Genomic DNA, 8151 nt, shown 5'->3' with positions numbered 1-8151 from the left:
AGAGAAGCATGGTTCCTCTTCTGGAGCCTCTTCAGACCCTGCGTGACTGGAAGACTTTGCTCCAAGCTCTATCTTTTGAAAAAAAGATGGCATAATATTTTTTAATAAGCATTTTTTGAGACCTTAAACCAAGTCAGAAATCAGTTGGTTACTCCTGTAGCATTTGTACAACTATTGCTCACAGGAGCACGTCTTGCCATTTTGGTTATTATTGTAGCTCAACAGAGTGTACAGTTGGGCAAGAATGCTGATTTTATTTTATTCTCAGCAGCTTACCTCGCATCTTATGGTACTGTGAAATCTAACCAGCAAGGAGGGTGCCTCCCAGACAGTACCAACTTGATTCTCTATGTTCTATGGTCAAAGCATATGGTGCTTCTGACAATAGGACCTTACCATCAAGTTCTGGTGAACAAACAGAAGCAATGGCAATGGCCTCTGTTGTTGGGAGTGAAGGGGAGTCACTGTTTTTCCTCTGACCAACCACTCAAGAGAAGGTTATCTCATATCTGGCACTGGGCTTTCTTACAGTCACCTTTTAAATGTTCCACTACTTCCTATTAGCACTAAACTAGAGATTTAATGCCTTGAAATTTGGAGACACTCTAAGTTAAATGTCAAACACTTTGTAAAATTCAAGGTATACATCTGTGCATTATCCATTGATTAATACTAACATTCATCATTTCCTTGGTTTTGCTGTGCCTCCATACATCACTGACTTAGGAGGTCTCAAGAAAGAAAAAGATAAAAGTGATATTTTATGTGTCAATCCAATTTTCAAATAAGTACTATTTCATTGTGATAAAAACTGGGTAACAAAGAGATAGATAATAATCAGTCTTTCTATTATTGAATGCCAGAGTCAGCAACTTGAACCAACTCTATATGGCTTAAATCCTATTATTGCAAACTATGCAAACCAAACTGTGTCTTAATGAATTTCAAACTTCAAATGCTTTCCTGAAAGTCTGAAAAAGAATCACACTAAATTAATGAATATATAGATATATAAATCATGAATTTTGTCGCATTATTGTGATGGTGAAAGAAAACTCCAGATACACAGTGAGAAATCCATATTCTGCTCTAATGTCCAAGCTCTATCTTTCATTGACCTCCAGTGGGAACTGAATAACAGGAGCATGCCACCACTCACGCCCAGGAAGGTGCCAATCCACTATGACGTGGTTATCTTTATTCAACTCTCTGCTATTTGGGTAACAGTCTTTTACAATTCCATTTACTTCAAACCCTACATATTCTCCACATGTCCCACAATTTTATAGATGCTTTAAAGGTGTGTAAAAATAATTCCCTGGTACCAGCCCTGTCCACCTCATACTGCCCGAAAGATCTTGAATAGACTCCATAAAATAGCTCTGGGTCCTTTTGCTCACATTTAAAATGAGACTTATAATGCACACTTCAGAGCAAAGTTGGGAAAATCCTAAGGAGAAATTTATAATAACTGACCCAATCTAATTATTGAGATAAATTAAGCATTGCTGGTAGTGTCATTCCCAGTAACTCTGAAAATACTCCTTGGCTATCACTAATATCAAGACCACGTGGTGCCATTACTTTAATCTGCTTCCTACAGCAAGCAAGATGTATTAACTCACCACACTCAGTGCTGTGGTCATGGGTAGCTCCCAAGGAGAGGGCACAGTAAAAAATACGAGTACACAAGTCAGCCTAACTCGTTCATATTTGATTCTTTTTCAGAAGCCTCTCTCTCTCTCTCTCTCTCTCTCTCTCTCTCTCTCTCTCTCTCTCTCTGTGTGTGTGTCTGTCTGTCTGTCTGTCTGTCTCTGTCTCTCTCTCTCAACAGTCTTTTTGTGATTGGCACCTTTCACTTAAAAGAAGAAATAGTTTAAATAAAGAACCTCTCGGGGGCGGGGGGGGGGAAGCAGTATCGTATCACCAGTTCCCAGGGGAGACCCAGCATCCTTCTGAGAATTCATTTCTTGATTTTGTCTATGAAAATAAAAAATAATAACTCTTTCCAGATGCAAATAAACTAAAGTTCCCTCCCTCATTCCCAAGCATCTCACACTCAAGCTACTCCAGTTTCTGTGCCCTCTCCACTTGCCTCTTTATGCATTCAAATTGACAAATGCCCTTGTACATTATTTTTAACCTGCCCATACCTAATGCACTAGGATCTTGTTATGCTCTCTTTGATCTCATTGCTTGCAATGCTAGTATCAGCAGCCCAGAATTGCCAAAGCACTAAACAGCCCAATTTTTCTCTAATTTCTCAGAAAATTGACAGTTTTATGAACTGTCTCTTTACCTATGCCCCATAAACATGTCAGGCTTTGGAAAGCCATTCTAATTAAATCCCAGGGGGACTGCAATGGGATATTATAGCTTCTTGGCAGGTTATTAAAAAACAGTTGTTCACATATACAGAAGTATATGTAGCGGAGTCTCATATTTGACACACAATCAAGGCATTAACCCCACCAGCAGCTTCAGCTCACCCTGACTACAGAGAATGAGAAAGTGAATGGCAGAAGACCGATGCTGAAAACCTTTCTGTATGTTCCCCATCACATTCCACAGACCACCAGATAGTTTAAAAACTCTTTGAGCCCATCACACCTATGATAAATTCTTTATATACATGCTAGGCAGGAGGTAGACAAGGACTGTCTTCCCACCAAGCAATTCCTGATACTGGGATCCCTTAGAATCCATAAGATCAACCTGGTATGACATAAGAATTTATTTTTTTCTTGTTCAAACTCAGATCAGAAACATAGGACACCCGAAGTTGACTTAAAAGAGAGTAAGCCTATATCACGTACATGAAAATATTTTCTAACATCATTTTCATTCTCACCAAATGGTCTGAGTAGCCCAAATACACACACAAAAGTTTCAACAAGATTGGAAACAGTCATTTCTCGCAGCAAGTGCCAATCAGGATGATATAGAACTTTGTCTCCAGGATATTCCACAGAAAATGAGTATAAGGGAGCAGGGAGGTGCTTCTGTGTGTAACGAGCTCAGAGCATGAGTATGAGCAGCCTAGCGTAAGCGGTCAGTACCTGTGTAAGGCTGGGCATAATGGCGCACATTTGTAAACCCAGCGCTTGCCTACAGGGATAAGCTGATTCTGATTGCTGGCCAGACACTCTTCTGAAATGCATGAGCTCCAGACTTAGGGAGAGATCTTGTCTCAGAAAAATTAAGGTGAAAAGTGATAGAGGAAGATACTGATGCCAACTTTTGGTCTACACATTCATACACAGGCAAGAGCATCCATACATCCACACACGCATGTGCATGTACCACATACACAGAGAACAAATAAAGAAAATGAATAGACCAGTTAATCCATTAATTTAATCATAAATTATACACCAAATATAGACTAACTCTGGTTAACGTCTACATGAGCTGTTAAACGTTCTCACTTCCCAGTGATCAGCAAGACGTCATGCTCCCGAGATAGTGCAGGGACGATTCTCTTCCATGATCACAGAACATACAATAATTTCCGGAAATCATATGAAAAATGAATGCCATAAGAAGGGTGTATCCTTAGTTGCCAATCCACAACCATCACTATGAACCAAGGAACCTTTAAGAATAAGAGAAGATGGTAGAAGTGAGAATCTTCTGTATTTCACCTTGATTCTGAGAGTTCTCCAAACCAGAGTCTTCGCTATAACAGATGGTAACACATTTTGGGATACAAGTGGCCCAATGCTTAGATTTTCCTGTTTGATGATTTTTGCTGCTGTTATTTTATTTCTTTCTGAAAGTTTCAAAGTTGTTTCTTCTTTCTTATGTCCTCATACTCTCCCTTTTTTTCCTGACTCCTTTTCTTCTGCCTTTGAATAAGTTCAACTCTCTGGTAAGCCAATAAAAGCATCTTTCCTTGAGTATGCTTGCATCAGTCAGCTTTTGGTTACTGTAACAAATAATTAGGATAATCAAATCACAGAGAAGGAAAAGGCTACTTGGTTATAATCAGGAGACTTCACCACTCAGTAAGATGGTCCTGATACTTCTAGCTTGTGGTAGGTCAACATATAATAGAGAGAGAGTTCATGATGAGGAAAAGCTGCTTACCTCATGCTGAAAACAAAGAAGGGATAAAGAGGAAAAACCTGAGCTCTTTCAGTTCTTTCAGAGCTGTACCTGTATGTCCTAAATCTTCCTGCTAGCACCTTCTCCTAAAGTTCTCACCACAGCCTAATTACGCCAAGCAAGGGACAAAAGTTTAATACCTAATCCTTTGATGGACATGCCAGATTCAAACCACAGGACAGCCTCTCACCCATCACTGTATAATATCTCTCTAAAGTACTGAGCGAAACTAAATTCTGCCAATTTTAGTTTTTTACCTGCTCAATTGGCACAATTCAGTTGCTTCGCGATTTTCCTTGAAACTGAAACAGTCATTCTTGGAGGAAGGAGGCTCATGAGACTCAGGGAGTTTTTGGAAATTTGAAGTTTGCAAAAGCTGGAATTTAGATCCAAAAGATCATCCTCAAGGTTTCGTATAAGAGACTCTCAGACAAATCCAGCTACCTGCAAGCCATAACCTTTCTTGAGCCAACGCCCATGTGGGTGGAGCTTTTCAGTCATGCAGTTTCCTGAGTCCCCCATGCTCCCACAAGGGACACCTCACCTGTGCTGCCGTACATAACCTCAGTGAACTTACTGGTTCTTCAAGTTGGACTTATGTGGAATGGTTACATTGGTCTGTCATTGGTGCCCTGTAGCTAAGCAGATGATTATGTCTCCCCAGAAAAAGCCACACAATGATTGCTCTCCATAGGGCCACAAGTTATAATAATAACAATAAAAAGAGGGGTGCTAAAGACAATTAAAAAGTTTCAGTCCTCTTTCTTGACCAGGCTCTTTCTCCACTCTAGAAAGCTTTCCAGCTCTCTACTCTGTGTCCTAGGATTTCTTTTTTTAACCTGTGCCTTGCCTGGAGCTCATAGCCACCAGTTGACATGCTGGATTTGGCAAGGTCACTCTGTGTTCCTTGTTCCTGACTGCCCTCTGAGACGCCATCTCAGATACATCACCTACACTCATCTTACTCGGCTGCTGTGCCTTTTGATTTTATACTCTTAGTTTTGTCAAGCCAGGAGCAAAGTTCCTGTCAAGCCACCTTGAAGGTGTTCTATTTATACCCATTCTTTCTTGGCCCAATGAGTGCCCAACCACAAATAAGATTAGTCTCCCTCAATTTCCTTTTTTTATCCTTTTCTATATTTTCCCTATCTTTTGTATCTAACCCATCTTGGAGAGTCATTCCACTCAACCCGTTCATTATCAGGCCATTTTATTTCCTCCTAACTTCTCTACGTCACCTTCAGCAGCCCACTGTGGTCTTTCCGCCTTAAATGATGAGGCCTATGAAAGCTTCTCTGAGAATCCATCTCTTGCAGCTAATTATGTTATTAGTAGAACAACATATGTAATTCAGGGTGATTTCCTGAGGGAAAAAGAAGGTGTTCACTGGCAGACATAAAAATTCCATAAAACCACTATAGGACGAGAACTTTCCGACTGTGTACCAGTGCGGTTAGGTGACATCATGTTGGAAACAGCAAGCAGCTTGTGCAACGGAGAGAAAGGAAGCAAGGAGAGAAAGGGATCGGGCTTGCTACACTATATTCCCACACAAACTAGTGAAGTCTCCTCAGACCTTGGCCACCTTTTAAGACAAGCACTTATCTCTCCAAGTTATACATGACATGCTCCCTTACATTGGACTTCACCATCACTTCAATAGGGTAACACTGGAATGACAACTTCCAGTGCTGGAAGCCTCAAGGAAGAGCCCTTGTCCTAGATATAGCCTTAGCCTTCGTATTTCTACACAATCTCCAAAGTTAACATTCCCTTCTATAGATTTATTGCAACCATAATATAAAAAAATCGTCAAATCTCTTTTCCTCTCCTCAGCTGTAGATCTAATTTTCTACTTCACCTCCAGACCTGTGTGTATGTGTGTCTGTGTGTGTGTGTGTGTGTGTGTTTTCCTACTTAAATAACTTCCAAATGTCAATGTCTCCACAGGTTCAATGGTTCTTCCATGTCTTCCAGTCAGTGAAACAAACATTGACTTTTTTCCCTGGTTCCAATGTTCACAGACATTTTGGACTGCTAATTATAATCACAACAACAGAAGTGAAATGAAGACAGCCACTGAGACTATGGTTTTCTTTCTTTTCCTAAAGAGGAAAAGCATATTCATGACTTTCTCGTGTTTGGAACTAGATTGGGCAATAAACACTAGAACATGTAAGGCTTTATGCCTCTATTAACCAGAATGGCTTATGTATGCCCTGTACAGTCAAGCAGTATGGCTATCTGGTGGTTTTCATGCATTAGGGGGGTGTGTGTGTGTGTGTGTGTGTGTGTGTGTGTGTGTGTGTGTTGATGCATTTGTGGAGGCCAGAAACTGTTATCAAGTGTCTTTCTAAATTGTTTCTATACCTAGTCTTGAGGTAAAGTCTCTCACTGATTGACAAGACTATTGGCAGGCAAGGATCTATTATCCTTCTATCTCTACTTCCCCATTCTAAGATTATGGGTAACCATCTGCCATTCAGGCTCTGCTTTACCCTTTCAATGGGGGTGGGGTGGGGGACAAAGGCTACTTAAACCTTTGGGGTATGGGTAGGGAATTTTGGGGTGAGTAGACATCATTGGCCTGGGCCAGGACTATGGGGATGCTTCATTTGCATGAAGAGGAATTCCAGGTGCTGCTGGACATGACCTTATATAAGAGGAGAGGAAGTTGAACTTGGCTACCAGGCTATGAGACCTCCTGGAGTGGAGGCATAGGGCTGTGTGCACCAGGACACACAGGCCCAGGGCAGTGAGGGAGCAGTCTTATTCCTGCCAATCTCAGGATGAGATTTCTGGGACTTGGACACACCATGACCCCCCCGCTGTTACTCCGGGCTGGCTCCCCTGCCCAATCCCACAGCTCTTTCACACATCACCACATCCAACATTTATATGAGTTCTGGAGATCAAAATGTATGTCTTCATACCTGCATGGACAGCACTTCACAGCCGAGCCATCCCCTCCACCACCACTACTACAGTCCCTAACAAAGAGTTTTGATTTTAGTATAATTTTTTTTCGGTTCAGAGCTTTAGAAATATCTACTAGACTGATCCCTGCTTCATTGCTATCCTGCTTCCCTCTTTCCAACAGTAGGGATGCATTTTCTCTGCTATCTTCAGATATTTCCACTCAGTGACCCCATGATCTCACTCTGTCCTGTTTGTTGATGTTCACGATACTACCTGCTTACAAGGACACTAACTCTAAGTCATTGAGACTGGTTAAGCCTATCTTTAAATTTCTATTCCAGTGTTACCCAATACCACATAATATTGCTCCTATTTCTCCCTTTTGCATAACCCCAACATGCACAAAACAATTTTCAGAGTTTAGCTAAGTAATATCAGTACCACTACACCAAAAACAAACAAACAAACAAACAAACAAAAAAACCCACAGTTCTAACTTCAGTTACAATGGCGAACTATCACATAGTGATCACATGCAGTAGAGCAGGGCTGCCACGTGTTTGTTTTAAATTTGGGAAGAGATGCACACCACGCTCAAAGAGCAGCCTTATCATTTCCTTCAACGTGTGCTGTTATTCCATTGCACCTCTGTTAGGTCACAGAATGATTGTGAACTCTTAGATGTGTTGGTCCTTTGTCTCTCGGCAGTAAAGCCAATGCATTGAACAAAAGCAAACAAATAGGAAAAACAGAATAAGTCCACAGAGATTAAGAAGTGGCAAGTGCATAAAAGTGGTACATTTGAAGCAAAAGTAGTCTAAGATGCACTCAGAGAAAAGAAGAACAATCGGGCTGGGGATGCTGCTGCCGCCACCATTCAGGAGGGTCTATGTGTGGTCAGGAGCCTCCGGAAGGAGAAGGAATTTCATCACATGGATGCAAATAGAGAACATGGTTTGGATGAACAGGATGAACAAAGTATCAAAAAGACAAAAATAACTTAAAGAAAAACATCATAGGCCTGCCATAACATTGAAAGCTTTAAGTACAAAATGTTGGCTTACTGAAACGAACAGATGTTTGGGTTTGTCAGTGCACAGGATGATCTGTGTGGCAGATCTGTGT

Source organism: Meriones unguiculatus, chromosome 19 (assembly GCF_030254825.1).
Source record: "Meriones unguiculatus strain TT.TT164.6M chromosome 19, Bangor_MerUng_6.1, whole genome shotgun sequence".
NCBI lineage: Eukaryota > Metazoa > Chordata > Mammalia > Rodentia > Muridae > Meriones > Meriones unguiculatus.
This window is presented reverse-complemented; position numbering follows the sequence as displayed.